General features: G+C 37.1%; 1 protein-coding gene across 4 annotated transcripts in view; it reads left to right on the forward strand.

The window, feature by feature from the left end:
* The window catches only part of LOC131060560 (uncharacterized), a 190436-nt gene that overhangs the window by 47246 nt on the left and 127537 nt on the right, over positions 1-15653 (forward strand). The window contains exon 1 of one of the 4 annotated variants that reach the window (XM_057993829.2): positions 6909-7266. The exons of the other annotated variants lie outside the window; for them this stretch is intronic. The gene's annotated coding sequence lies outside the window, so the exon portion shown is untranslated. Of the gene's footprint in view, positions 1-6908; positions 7267-15653 lie in introns of those variants that run through there. 4 annotated transcript variants of the gene reach the window in all.

Here is a 15653-nt window from a genome sequence, read left to right on the forward strand (position 1 = left end):
GGATCTCTTTGACTAGCTCTGTGGTGCAAAATACCTAAGCAAGATTAATCTTACTTTAGGGTAAGATCAACTTTCTATTGAACTCTAAAACATTTGTAAGACAACCTTCGAAGGCAATTTTTTGTTTGTTTCAATGGTTTGTTTATGCCCTTTAACTTAACCAATACACTCATGCCATTTGTGTCGATGACTAATGACATTCTTCACCCATTCGTTTCTTCATTTGTTGTTGTTTATCTTGATAACATTATCATTTTCTATGATTAATAGGTGGAACATTTCAGCCATTTTTAGCAAATAGTTATGCCCTTAGGCTCAACTAACACTCTCATGACAGTCATGTAGATGGTGAATGACATTCTTTTCTCATTCACTCCTTCATTTATTGTTTATCTCAATGATATGCTCATTTTTCACATTTCATGCAAGGAACATTTTTGCCAATTTAGCACGTTTTAAACACTTCGCGACAACATGGGTTGTATGCCAACATGGATTGTTCCCTTGTCATGCAGGAAGTACAAGTACCTTGGTATATCATTGATGCACATTGAGTACATGTGAATCTTGTTAATATTTGTGTTATACGTGAATGGCCTATACCAAAAACCCAAAGGAACCTTTTTCTTGTTCTTTCTGATGTCTCCTTTTTGCAGTCATCCAAAGGAAGTAATTGTCCTTGGGCAGCTCTTCATTTAAACCTATCTTTTGTTGTCAGAAATTTAATGGTATTGGGAGTGCTGGATGCTTTAAGTGCTATTCTGTATGTGGCACTTAGTGTGACTTCCCACTGAGGATCCCCTTCCACAAGCAGCCTGCCATCCTTATGCATGTGAGCTGGCCACTCACAAGTTTTCCTTTCACGAAAGCCTTTTTGATTCAGCTAGCTATTCATTCACACTGAAACATTATCAGTCCAACCTCCTCAAACAGGAATTCTTTTTCTATCTAAGCATCAATCCAAAAGTTCACTAAATTATTACTTCTAATTTGTCATATCAACTGGGGAAGGATCAAATCTCTGAATGATCTCATTAAATTCCAAAAGGCTGAGCCCTTTGGAGGAGGAAATTGAGCAAATAATCTGATTTCATGTTGGGAGTCAGGGCTCTTAAGTCTTCTGTAATGAATGCTCCTGATTTATTTTTTTATTTCTGTTGAAGTGTTTTGACACACACAAATGCTTGCCAATACAAATAAAAATGCTTGCAAATAACTGGTCTGCTTAATTTCATACATTCATAGCAAAATACATGTTTTGGAAACAACAATATTCATCACCCAAAACTGAAAATGCAATACCAACATCCAAACTAATTATTTTCAGTCATTACATCAGTAAATTACCTCTTATTGGAAACCAAATCAGTTAATCTCAGGTCTGATGTAGAGGCAGGTTTAGAACAGTCAGTAACAGTGACTTAGCAAGGTCTTCAAGTGACTGAAATATAGTTCCAGGAGGTTGCTATGATGATGCCTATTTCACCCCTAAAATTGCAATCAGGTCTTAAAAACCACTCAGAAAATGAACAGCAGCAAAGAATACTCCTGCTATGATTGTTAAATACTCAGAAATCCTGCAGGATACTCTGCTTTAGCTAATTGCTGCACTTTTCCTTGAACGGCTAGCTTGATAACACCTCCAAACTCACTCCAAAATCCACCCAACACCTCCAGACCCCTGTAACTCCTCTCACAGTAGATGTCTCAGTTAGGATGTTTTAAGACCCCCAAAATGCAGAATAAACACCCCCAAGCTCCACACGTGCTAAGCCAAGGTTGGGTGCTACCTCCTAGAGGGGCAGTTTCAACCATAAATTCAAATGAGCATAAAAAAATGCAATATGACATGAAAAAGGGTCGCCCAGCTGCTAGAAACCCTTTGGAACAATACCATAAGCAGAAAATGACTCTTTCTTAAAATATGTGCCAAAATGTGATTTCTTGTGTAGCTGATATGGTATAAAGTCTCCGAAACCTTGCAAAACCCGAACAGCATTCCAAAAAGGATTAAACACACCAAAATAATGAAAAGCCAATCAGAAAACTTCATATATCTTCATTTTACATCAAACCCTTGTCACCAAACTCAAGCAAAACTCTGAAAATTCAATCTGAAAATCAACAATCAGATAGGGTGGATCTTGCACCACTGGAATTAAGCTAATTGAAGAGGGTTTTCGTCCTCAATGATCCAGAGAAGAACTCTCCAAGCTCATTTCAACAGCATCTCCTTATGTGTGCAAAATCAGAATGAGAGCCCAAATCCCAATATACAGACTTCGAGGGAGAAATTAGGGCAAATTCAAATATTTGAATATAATATTCCCTCGAAAAAGGCCCCCATATATCTTTTAAAAACAACTTATATCTTCCAGGGCCTAGGCATCCCAATTGGAGACACACTTATCAAAATATTATATCACTTAAGTTAAAAATTTAAAAGTCACTTTTAAAACACTTAGTGAAAATATTAAAATAATTTCTATCACCATATGGAAACTCACCAAGGCATTGAAAATAGAGAATCAAACATGTCGGAACCAATTGAAGCTGAGAGATGATAATTGATGCCGACATGAGCACATACTATAAATAGCAGCTTTTTGTGAACCAAAAAAGAACTCAGAAAAACCCAGAAAGATTGGTGCCATGCATGCACTCACTATAAATAGCAGTATTCTCCGAAGACCAAAGAGAACAAACCCAGAAAAACATAGAAAAATCTTGAAAGGTTGGTGGCATGCAAGCACTTACTATAAATAGCAACTTCTTTTGAGACCCATTGAAACTGAAAACTGAGCTCACCAAGAACATTGGAACCCTCCCAGCATATCAAGAAACCTACAAAAAACCTTGAAAACTGGCTAATGCTCACAGAACAAGATGGTATAAAAATGGGGACATTATGATTAACATTGGACTATTTGGTTGAATAGTCTGTTTTTCTTTGAACGCTCTCCAAATCAACTTTTGCCCTAGAGCTTTTATTCATTAATGCTCTGGATTTCAACCCTAGATAACCTCAAGCCTTTGGAAGGAATGCATTGTACTTGAAAGCAAAGCATATATTCTTTAGATCCTCAACACCAGTCCAAAGGAAATTGTGTTGTAGCAATCTCAGATACTCTAAAATCTTGACAGGATCCCTAAGTAGTGACATAATCTAAATTGGGACTGATTGCAGAGAGACTTAAGTGAGCTGATTATTTGAAATAATTGTTAATCACTCGCCTTTCCATGAAGTGGGCCTAGATTGGATTCTATCATCGGTTGGTCTACATGCTTCTTTGGAGTGTTTTCCACTTATGGAGGGTATTCCAAGATAAGAGTTGGGCGGCTCTACTATGTTAAATCTTAGAAGTTATCTGATCTTTTCCCTGCATTGCTAGTTTGACATTAAGGAAGTATTTTCTTGGGTTGGCTGTAATGTCCCCGACTAGGTATTTTGCCAATTTTCTGATTTTTAATGTATTTCTGGGTTGTGAACAAACAAGGAATATGAGTTTGACTGCTAACTGCTCCAAAGATACAAATTGCTGATATAAACCCACCCCTCAAATCATATTGTAAGTTTATAAATGAAAATTTGAGAAAGGTAATCAGCTACAGCATGTTGAAATCAATTACCAACTCGTATACATTTAGATCAAATCGATTTTTATAAATAGCTGACTTTGCTGGAAGTTTACAAACTGAAAGTACAATGCAATTGAAAAATAAACAGCTTTGTAACAATATATGCACCCTTGCGCCGCTACTTGTATAATACTCAGATTTGATTACTCCATGAACATCAAACTGGAATTATACTTCAATGTTTCACTAATAACTGATTGAGTTGCAGTCCATCACAATTCACAATCTGTAAATTCATGATGTTGCAGTTTCTAAGATTTCAAACTGTATAATCATAAAATTACAAATATTCAAATCTAAGCTTGATTAACCCTGTTGTGGAGTAAAATGGCATCCCTGTGAATGCCTCAGCAGATTCAATCTCCTTTGCTGCTCCAAAGGAAGGTGACTGGGCCAGACATAGGTTGTGGCCAGCATTGACAAAATGTATCTTTTGATGTGTAACGATCTTATTGGTGTCCAAACTTCCCATAGACTTTTAGCTTCAAATTTAGTTGTGTAAAGATCCGGTCTCAATCTCACCCCAAAACGGAAATAGTTGCCAAAGAAATTCATCAAATAATTGGCATGAAATGACGGATGTTTGTTCAAACAGTAAATTAATCTTAGAACTATATGAAATAGTTTTCTTGTAAACTAGTTGCTCCACAATACTGAAACATTCATGTAACTCAGAGAATATTCAATGGCTTTAAATCCCTAACATTTATTCATTACAGCAACACATAATATCAAAGGAAGTTCAACAGGCACCTGATCTGTTCGCCCCACGAATAGCAACGAATATAGATATACTCGGAATGGAACAATAGGAATATATGAAGATGCCAAACTTAGCTGCTCAGCTACAGCCGGCAGAAATGAATACAAGATATGGTAGGATTCAGGCAGTGCTGTTTGGATTGAAGGGGACTCAGAATGAATTGTATGCTTGTTGTCTCAAACACTTGATGAATATTAAGAATGTCACATTGGATTAGTAGCCCACTCGCAAGTTTCAGGGATAAGAGCGAAGTCAACAGCAAGTAATCCTGATTACATATATCTTCAGTGTTGGCCATATAAGTAGAAGCCATGAATGGATGGTAGTGAGTGGGCACCATAATGTACTTGGCAATCTCTGCCTTATTGGCTAATGGATTCCACGGCATGTAGCATTCCTAAACGCTGCATATTTTGGGTCACTATATGTTTGATGTGCCGTGGAGAATGTATTCTGATTATCGGGCACATTAGCTCTAAACACCTCTGCTTACCGGGAGAGCATTGAGCGCATCCTTATTCGTGGGGTTTGTGTGGCTGAGTTTGATTGCTACGCGAACCACTTTTGGGTGGAGACGTGACTACCTTCAGGACTTCTTAATGAATCACTGCTATATGAAGTTCCTCTTTCCTTGTGTGTGTAATATGCCTTACAGAATCAAACATTCTGCAAACTGAATAATCACTGAAATTTTAATCACCAATCATGACAAATTCATCTCCGAAGGAGACTTCATGAATTTCATTAAATTCCAGGCTAGGGTGGGTTCGTTTCACCACCAAAATCCCAAATCCTCAAGCCCTGAAAGATGTTGGCAAATAATTGATACAAAAATCAAATCTTCAATACAGCTCTATGTTACCCCAAGTTTCTGGGACGGATTTATTTTTTGCCATTTTAGGGGACGGCGGAGATGGCAGAGGGGACGGCTATATAAATAGGGAAAATTTAAAATATGTATGGAAATTTCAAATTTCAGATATATTCATATGATAACAATGTAACATTGATAAATCTAAATTGAAATTCTATAATTTAAATCATTCATCATATACATTATACATAGCAATTGAGTTGAAATGAGAGTTGAAACTTGAAATTCATCTTGTAGATGCTTATTTGGCAGCTCTCAGTAGATGCTTTTCATTCTTCCAGTAGTAATTTCTATGTAGTCATTGCAAGGGTTTCATTGGCTAGCAGCAGGTGTCACTATCATCTTAATGATGATTTCTATATCAGTTCTAAGGGTTTCAGTTGCAAAACAATCAGCATTCCATAAAAACAAGCCACCTACAGTAGTACCTACCAGTATTAGTGTCCAATTTTAGAAATTTTCATTATAAATGCATGGATTTTCCTCAGTTTCACAGTGGTCTTGCACCAAATTCAGCAAGTTCTCAAGCTGTATTTGGCTGGATGATTGTATTATCAGTGAAGAGTACCTGATTTCAATCAACTGTCATTAGTATTTATTTTATAAGACGTTTGTTTTGATGAGGGTTTTACTCATCTCTAAGGTTTTCAAACAAAGACAGCACCTAGTATTTTTGGATTGACTTCAAATTCCAATTTTGGTATTTTTATACTCTGTAATGTCCCCATTTCCTAGGTCAGTATCTTTTGCAGAGGTTAGCCGATTTGCAGGGTTCTGGTAGGCTGGCGCAGTGGATAGGGAGCTCATTTAGGGTTGCGGGATCACACAGGACATCTTCTGATGGCATTTCGAGAGTTTATCTAACATTTCCAAGGGTCAGAGACAAGTCTCCCAAATTTTAGGAGGGCTCTTGTTTTTTAGGAGGGGGCCTAATTTTGTGGAGGAGACTGGCAGAAGGCTTTGTGAGCCGTTTTGGATGTTTGGAGACAGTTTCCTAAATTTTAGGGAGATCTCTATTTTTAGGAGGGGACTGGCAGTTAGTCTGCTACCTTTGGTCATCACCAGAGAGCCAGGTGCATCATTGGTTTCAGCGGGAGAGGGCCAATGGATGATGTCAGAATAAAATTAAAATATTTAAGGAGTAACTTTAATGTTTTAAATAAATGAATAAAATTTTAATTACTTTATGGGGGAATATTAAAGTTACTTTAATATTATATTTTAAAGTGACTGCTTGAATAACAAGGCTACTTTATTAAAATAAAGAAAAAGTGACTTTATTATTATAAAATAAAGTTACTATACTAAGTGACTATTTAATTAAAGGTCACCTTATAATATTTTAATAAGAGACCCCCTAAGAGAATGACCTCGTAGAGTCAACATTGTTTTAAAAAGGGGGACACAAAGCTAATGAAATAATAAGCCATGAGAAGGGGTTCGATCAGCCTTAGGGGCAAATCAATTAAACTAATTTATTAAAATGCTATGATGCAACCCTAAAAGGAAATTGATTAGGGTTAGAGGAAATAAAGTGATATGTGGGGGCAGCAATTGGACATCTTTGGCTTCATTTTTTAGAAGGAGAATTTGGGAATTGGAGAGCTCTGATCACCCAGGGCAGATTTGCAGGTTGTGGAGACGGAAACCTAAACAATTTTCGAGATCTACAGGACTGCAATACCTCCCAAGGATCTGATTTCTCATTTAATTCAGAAAATCAGCAAGGAAGAACTACAATTCAGGTTGCATCAGCTAATAAATCAGGGTTTCAGCATCAATATACAGTCCAAGGAGTAGATCTGGGGTTTGTACTATCATTTCATATCATTTTGTGAGCACCCACAGCTGGCTGTACCCTCCTTGAGCCCCTGTGCAGCAAATTCAGCTTGGGATGTAGTGTATCAGCCTTTGTTTGCAGCAGATCTGAGTGCATACCAGTCTGAAAATTCAGATCAGACCATTAATCAGACTTGTATCAGCTATTGGGGTATGTACGTTGCAAAATCCCTTCAATAAAGTTTATAAATTCACTATTTTACTATGTGCAGTTGTTAAATTATTTCCAGCATTTTCTATTGTTGTCTTCCCAATTCATTATCAAAAACTCAAGCCAATAACCACAAAAAATCAGAAAACTGGAAAAATAAAAATAAAAAAATCATCAAAAGCATTACCATTTAGCAAAAAAGTTCAAATCAGCATTCTTGATCCGGGGATGGATCATTACATACTCTAGTTGTGCTTCTTTGAATTTGAATGAACTTTGGCATCATTAACAATGTTTAGAAGCAGAAATCATCAGTGTGATGACAAAGACCTTTTTTTAAAAACTTTTGGTGGTTTTTTTTTTTAAATTGAGGCATGTCAAAGGGGGACGACCAGCCATCCCCGGGATGGTCGAGGGACGTCTTGGACGATCCCGAATGCCCCCCCAAACGTGCCCCACGTTTCCCCGTTTCGGAAACGTTTCCACTGAAAATGCAAAATTTGGGGACGGCAAGGGGATGTTTCCTGCCACCCCCCTGTTCCCAGGCCATGTCCTTTTCTGAAATGCCAAAAAAAATGGGGAAGCGCATCCCTGGGTAACACTGATATAACTCCAATGAGGCTCCAAAATTATCTTTTATATCTTCCCATGAAAAAAAAGCCTCCAAAATTAATATTTCCCTCACAATTATTTAACTTTAAATATTTGAATTTTAGGAGGGAAAATAAAGTGACCTTTAATAATATATTTCAACTTCACTTAAGTCACTTGTAATAAAATATTAATTAAAAATATTATTCGAATAATGAGCTTTGAAATGAATAATATAAACTAATTAATAATTAATTCCCTTACTTCATAAATAGCTTACGAGAATTAGATAAGCTATTAATTAATCCGGACCATTAACTAGGAGGGGACATTACAAGTTGGCTCCCTTGCTAGCAAAGTGTTGTCCACACACTATGGTGAGTGATGGACTTGACAATAGTAAATACTTGCACACTTTATAGATTCCCAAGACGATATTCTTTTCCACAATTCTACAGTTCTATCCAATGTTTTTGCCAAGATATTGAAATTGTAAGAGGATAGAGTGTCTCCTTTTAATTCGCTGGAGGATTTAAAATAGCTTGTAAGTTGTAATTACTTTATTAACTAAGATAAAGAAGGGCCTTTGATGGTATAGTGCAATGGTTAGGATGGCTGTTTAGTTGGCCACTAGGGTTCAAACTCCTGCCGGGCTAGAATAATCAAGAGTCGTGTGGCTCAGTTGGGCTTTTGTGCTTGCAGGTTTTGGATGCTAGTCTTTGAAGAGCACACAAGAAATACTGAGAGGGAGGGGGGGGGGGGGTGGTTGAATCAATATTTCAGTTTTTTAAAACTTTGAATGCATGAAATATAAAAACATAAACACCAAATTTCTTGTCAAAAACCCTTTCGGGTAAAAAACCACTGTTCAACTATAGCTTTCAAGTTTAAATGGGCACCAACCCAGAATACAAAAGTGAGCACCAACCCTCTTGAAGCACCAACTTCTCAAATCTGAAGTACTGACTTCATACACAAGAAGCATCAACTTCGTTCTTCACAAAATCAGATGTATTTGAATCAGTCAACTGTCATACTTGACTCAGGCTGATCAATAAAGCTAAAAAATATTTCAATTACTCTGCCTTTTATAATACTTCTTTTGTTACGCAATCTGAAACAATCTTCACACACTTTTCAAAAAGAAGAGAAAATGCATATCGCCTTTATCTCTTCAAGAGGATACTTGAATTGGCTTCGATAAAAACATATACCCCAGTCTTAATACATGGAGGTAAGCTTCAAGGAAAGATTTCGAGTTATGACAATACTCAGTTCTGACAGACAAGATGAACACACAGCTTAACCAACTTGCATTTTCAATACAAACTTTAGCCCCATTTCATTCACATAAACTTCAGACCTGTAGAAACAAGCATCGTATCTCTTTAGCACATCAAAGATCCCTTCAATGATCACTAAGTAAACATCATATCTCTACAGAAGAAGCGGCACCACTTCAAAAAGAAATCCCACAAACATTCCGCCAGCATACTACCCAGAAAACAAAATTCTCCTTATAAATAAAAACAAAAACTGACACACACTCCCCAAAAGACTTCGGATGAGAAGACAGCATCACTGCAACGAACCGTTTCACACTAACACAAAAGACAGAGGCAGTAGGCATCTTTTTATTTAATTTTTTGGCCACCCCTCAGAAGAAATGACTTTCGTATATTTTTTACACACTGAAATTCATGATAAATACTTATCTCTCCAGACGTCTCCACACATTGTATTATACTGACGGATTATATATTTTTTTTACGTTCCATCAACTATCAAGAAGAAGAACACAAAGCATTCTTAACGCCAACACCAACATCACATCTTCTGTCGGTAAAGGCTCAGCAGTCATCACACGTCTCTCAATCAACCGAAAAAAACAAAACAAAAACGTGTACCCTTTCTGAAGTTTTGTGCCACTTTTTAATCAAAAATACTGACAAGAATCTCATTTCCTCTTCAAACAAGAAAAAACTGCTTCACAGCAATATATTCGAATAAGTATAAATTGTATAATATCTGCCATACTGGGCCAACACATGTAGAACCCTTCTAGTTATGATAAAGAGGATCGTCTCCTACAAACAACTTAAGAATCAAATTCTTTCCAGTAACGTACTTGTACAGGAACATTTCATTTCCCTAAAAAGATAGAACGATATTAGTGAATCTGCCAGCACTTCAAATACACACAAAAACATATATATAAAAAGAGTGTCCATCTCATTTTCACCAACACATGCCTGAAAAAAAACTTCACCTAATTTGAACACGGCAAGCACGAATCCGTCTTATTCACACCCAAAAAAAAACAAAGTTTAGTAACGTCTTTTCCAACAATCAAAATATCATCAAATAAACAATGTGAAAAGTTCACCATGAAAAGACAAAATCTGATTTGGCAACAGATGAAAATGAAGTAGCCAACCAAGCAACATAAGCTGATAGACAGCCAACCAGGTGAAGTAGACAAGCAACCAGCTTAAGCACACACACAGGCTGCTGAACCAGACAGGCAGGTAGCTGAAGTAGACACCCAGGTAGCTGAAGTAGGCAGACAAGTAGCTCATCCAGGTAGGCAAGCAGCTCAAGCAAATAGGCAAGCAGCTCAAGCTCACAATCAGGTAGCTCAACACTAAGACATCAATGACAAAACATCCAACAGTCTTGAAGTACACGCTTGTGTTCTTGGAGACTAGGTCCCTATTTGTGTCTTGTTAGGCATGTGGTCTGCTAATACCCCTCATTAATCTATCCAAAAAAATATCTAATACAAACAAAGGCTGGGGTTGAAACACAACTTGTACTCACATCCTTTAGTCTTGTTTTAATCCAAAATTCTCCAATTCTTTCACTTTACTTTGTCATAAGCCTTATTCATATCTAGTTTAAATCCTTGCGATTTAGGGAGCATATTTATCCATATCTAGTTTAAATCCTTGCGATTTAGGGAGCATATGGTTTCATGAGCAATCAAATGTTCCTTCGGATTTTGTTTTCCAGCAATAAGTGGACCTTGGAATTCATACATTATTTTGTCTAGGCAAGATTTTGATTGATTAGCCATGAACTTGGTTACAAACTTACAGGTTGAATTATAGAAGGCAATGAAGTGGTAAGCATCAAAATATTCAGCCTCTTTCTCTGGAGTTACTGCTAGGAATATTGCATTCTATTCTTTGAAGGCTGTTTTTCTTTTCGTATGTAATTCAATTGCATCTGCCACATTATTATCCACAATATATTAGTGTTTTCAAAAGAAAAAGCTTTTAAGCTATCCAACTAGGGCCTTGTTCACTCCAAGACAAAATACAACTTTTCTAACCTCCTCATTAATCATTGGTTCCATTAGATTGTTGTTGATTTCCTCTGAGATTATGGATAGGACATATATAGGGAGGTCTTCTTGATCCCAATCTTTGTTCAGATTTTCTTTTGAGAAGTTTTTGAATAATGAGACATCCTAAGCTTTGATCCTTCATTAGCTTCTATCCTGGTCTTGTTGGGAGTCACCAACTTCTTGATGTGGTTCTTGTAGAGCTTCGGCTGTCCATTTGGTTTGAGGCCATTTTGCTTGTTTCATTTGAAGATTATTTTGTGGAGTTGCAGATGTTTTGTTTCCAAATTGTTCTATTTGTTGCATTGTTATTTAGTTCTTTATTTTTTACTTGTGGGTATTCTCTGTGTCAAGGAGTTCTGCACAGTTATATCTTTCAAATTCGATATTTTGAGCATCATTGGGACATGTCAAAATAATATTGTTAGAATGAGGGAATGACAATTGCTGATTAGTTTTGATCCTATGGACCATGCAATTCCAAAATATTCTCAATCTAAAACTTCATATTTGTTGCACCATTGGTCAGAACAGTTCCAAGATATATGTGGTGGGTCTTTCTTTTCTTCACAATTGTTTGAGTATTTTGTTTACAGAAATGATGCTGACAGGGACTCTGCGCAAACTTTTGTAGCTCTAAAAGGCTATTAGAGTTAAAATTTTTCTGCAATGTGCCAATTGTTAGATCATGTTCACATCCACTGGCCAGTGCATCTCCAGAAGGTTGTAGAGGTTGTTAGTGGTTCCCATTGTGCCATTGGTTGGCAGTCTATGCAGGCTATCGGTATGTGGTGGGACTATTTCCTTCTGCCTGCGTGGCCGTAAGGAGACAAAATAAAGTAGTGATGACATCATGATATCCACATGGTGCATCCTTGCATCCCTAAAAGATGGTCAATCTGAAAATAGAATTCTCTTGCATCATTGATCAAGGGCTCCCTTGTACTTGGGTTGGCCCTATTATTGTCATGCATTGATGTTTGGACATGTGAACTTTGTTTGATTGATCATTTTCTTGGCTCATCCAATGAATCACACTACTTCTCAAGGTTGTTCCATATTGTCAGTTTTGCTGTTGTGCCATTGGCTAGTGCATCTACATCCTCAAATGGTGGGGTTCAAAACTTTCGAATAGTTTATTTTCTGTGCCATTCTTCATAGTGGGCTGCGTTTAATGGAAATCAATGATTAGATTTACAGATATTGGCAGCCATTTTTTGAAATTCAAGAAGTTCCTCAACAATCATGCTACAACATTCAAGATGCATTCAACTTTCAAGGCATGCTTTTACTCCACTTCGAATTAAAATGGCTGCCATTCATGTGTTGAGTGAAGTAGCTAATTTATGCAAACAGTTACATGCAGGTGCAAAGGCATGATCAAGGCATTTATTGCCCACTCAATATTCTGATTTTTAGCCTTGCTTCTCTATTTTATATAAATAAGAGTAATGTGCTCATTTGTAGGGGATACTGTTCACTGTACTAGTTGTGCTAATGTCAAAGAGCTTTGCAGGGTAATTTATTCTCATGTATTTTTATTTTTTAATTTCAGTAGTCTTCGGGTTTCCAGTCTGCTCTAGTGATCTTTGAGTTTGTAGTTGTGCAATATCATACGATTAATACCATAGAAACTGGCTTCTGACTCGGCAAGACCGACCCGGACTTGGACTCGGGATTCGGAGTCAGACTCAGCTGGACTTGGGAAAGTGAAAAACTCAAGAAATTTAGAGATTTTTAAAGATTTAAAATTTGTTTCATGCACCCTTTATTGAATACACCATAAAGACACAATAACATCATCAAACTCGGCTCATTTGATTACATACACAAGTATACATCAATCACATAAGCATAAACACAAATTGTAGCTGAAGGAAATAACAAACATAGATATATAAATATTGTCAAATGTATACAATATTACAAAACTCATGGAATAAAAAATCCATGTCATCATATGATCATCATCAAATGTTCCATACAAATACATACAACTACAAGCCTATGGCTTAGAGGAGCCTGCACCCTCTGGCCCCGACCCCCTGTGAAGGCGTCTAAGGTAGGTCTTGGATGATTCGACAACCATAGCCGCTCCCCATGACACCATGCCATGCTCACCAACATTAGGATCATCTGTGTCACTATCTGCCTCTGCTCGTGCTCTCCGCTCCTCCTTTGCCATGGCTACAGTCTCAGCCTCTATATCTACCTGGTCGATCCAATTAGTGTCAGACTCGGAGGTTAAATTTTCCCTACTTCTATCGACGCAGTTTCCCCCCATATTTTTCAACGGGGGTTTGGGGGCAGCACTCCCAAGGTGGGGTCAAGGGGCATCGCCCCTTGCGGTGTTATTTTTCTATTGGTTGACATGTTGTAACCCTAATTTTTCTCATTCTCAGGTGGAGGTTGTAGTGAACAAAGACAAGATCATTCATTTTAAAAAAACTTTTTAAAATGTTTTTTTTTGTCATTTTATTTAACCCAGCTGACGGCTGAGTTTCAGGCACTGGACTCTTTGAGTTTGGTGATTTAGGCCAAACTCGCCAACTCGGCAAGTTTGGCGAGTTCGCCCCTTGGACTTGGACTCGGAGTTCGAGTCCGAGCTCGCCAGATTCAGGTGGCATAAATCGTACTCGGGCTCGCGCGATTTTCCGATCTCTGATTAATACTAAGAAGTTGTGATGTTTTGTGTCCCTCTTCTGTTTAGTCATAATTTACTTTATGGAGGTTTAAGTCACAATCTTGTTTGATTATTGCTGTGCAAATTTTAAGTTACAAAGTAGTTATCTCATCTAGTGAATGATCTCAGATTGTTCACTTAGATTAATTCTATTTGTGTTTTCATTTGGTTCTTTTTCCTTCCTTTTCCTGTAAGTGGATTTAAGAACTAATTGAATATCAGAAAAGGAGCTGGCCTTTTAATCCTGGAGATTGTTTTGTGAGCCACGCCCTTTCATAGACTTTTCATGCTTGATATCCATATGAGCGCATGTTTACAGTGAAACTGTGAAGGTATAAACATAGATATCAATAGTTCCTATTTCTTCTGATTACAATGGACATGTGGAAGAATTTTGTATTTCTTCTCCCTTCTTGAAACCAATTAACTCTTGAATTCTTTTTCCCAGTGAGTCTCCTGAATTCTTAGAATGTGCTGAAATTTTGTCTAAAGGCTCTTTCCTATATCTCCATTAACTTGATGCCACTCTCCCTAAGAAATATTCTCATTTATATTCTGTGGTTCATTAGCCACTATTCTTTTTCCTTTGGGAGATGTTGCCAAACTTCAGTTCTTCTGTTTCCTTGCTGCTTCTTTTACGGCCTTCAAACTTCTGGAAAGGATAGAGCATTTTGAGCCTCCTACATTAATATTCAACAATCTTTTGTGTTTTTCTTCAAACCTTGGATCTTGGATCCTCATAACTTCAAACTTAAATTGAATACCTTGATGTTTGGGATCATCATCAATTAATAGATTTATAAGCTTCTGATTGAATTCAGGAAAAGGAAGGACTTCAAAGGGATACTTCATGCCTCTAAAAAGCTACTCAGAGTAAAGAAAAGATCAAGTCCAGCATTTCCAAAATAAGACTACAGTTCATTTGGAACAGTACTTTGATAAATTTATTAAATAAAAACTGTTTTTTGATAAATCTTTTCAAATTCTGACATGGATAGCGATATATCATATTTGTACAGAGTTGACCTTTTTCTAGAGGCTTTTAGTATTGCATTGAAATCCTTCGGTAAAATCCAATTGGTGTCCTCGTGAGCAGCTCTCAAGGTTTCTAGATTCTTCACACATGCTCTCTTTGGGTGGGTCCCTATTACCATACCACAGGGAAATGGTAAAAACAAAATTTTCTTTCAGATCTTACATGCACATATTGATAATGCAACTGGACTTAGAAGTAAGCATTCATGATATAATCTTGGGGTTCCAAAGCATAGCTGTTCATCCAGCAGAGCTCAATGAAGCTACTACTGGCCGACATCAGATTTCTTTTGCACAAGTTAGGCAATGCTCTTCATCGATCTTAGATTCTTGGAGCAGAACTTTATATAGGTATTGTTCCTTTATCGACTGCCTGATTAGGTGGCATTTGTTTGGCACAGAGATTCTTTTTCACCACTTGCTTTCCTCCTGTATTATCCAACTCAGCTCGGCCAGAATATTCATCTTTGTTTAATGGCATAATGCTGATTGAAATCTTAAATCATTCTTTTTTCTCATTATCTTCGGTGCAGGAAAATTCTAGGGCTGCTAATTTAGTTCCATGATTCTAAGATTTGAGGTATTCTGAATCCTCTTTTGCAATTTTCCTTGGGTTGGAAAAGAAGAACGATTAACTTGGTTTTTTCTTATCCCAACACATAGTAAAAAAATTCTTATTCTGATCTCCATTAACATTAGAGACAATTGATAGCGTTGAATGGTAGTTTGATG

This window comes from Cryptomeria japonica, chromosome 8 (genome assembly GCF_030272615.1).
Source record: "Cryptomeria japonica chromosome 8, Sugi_1.0, whole genome shotgun sequence".
Taxonomy (NCBI): domain Eukaryota; kingdom Viridiplantae; phylum Streptophyta; class Pinopsida; order Cupressales; family Cupressaceae; genus Cryptomeria; species Cryptomeria japonica.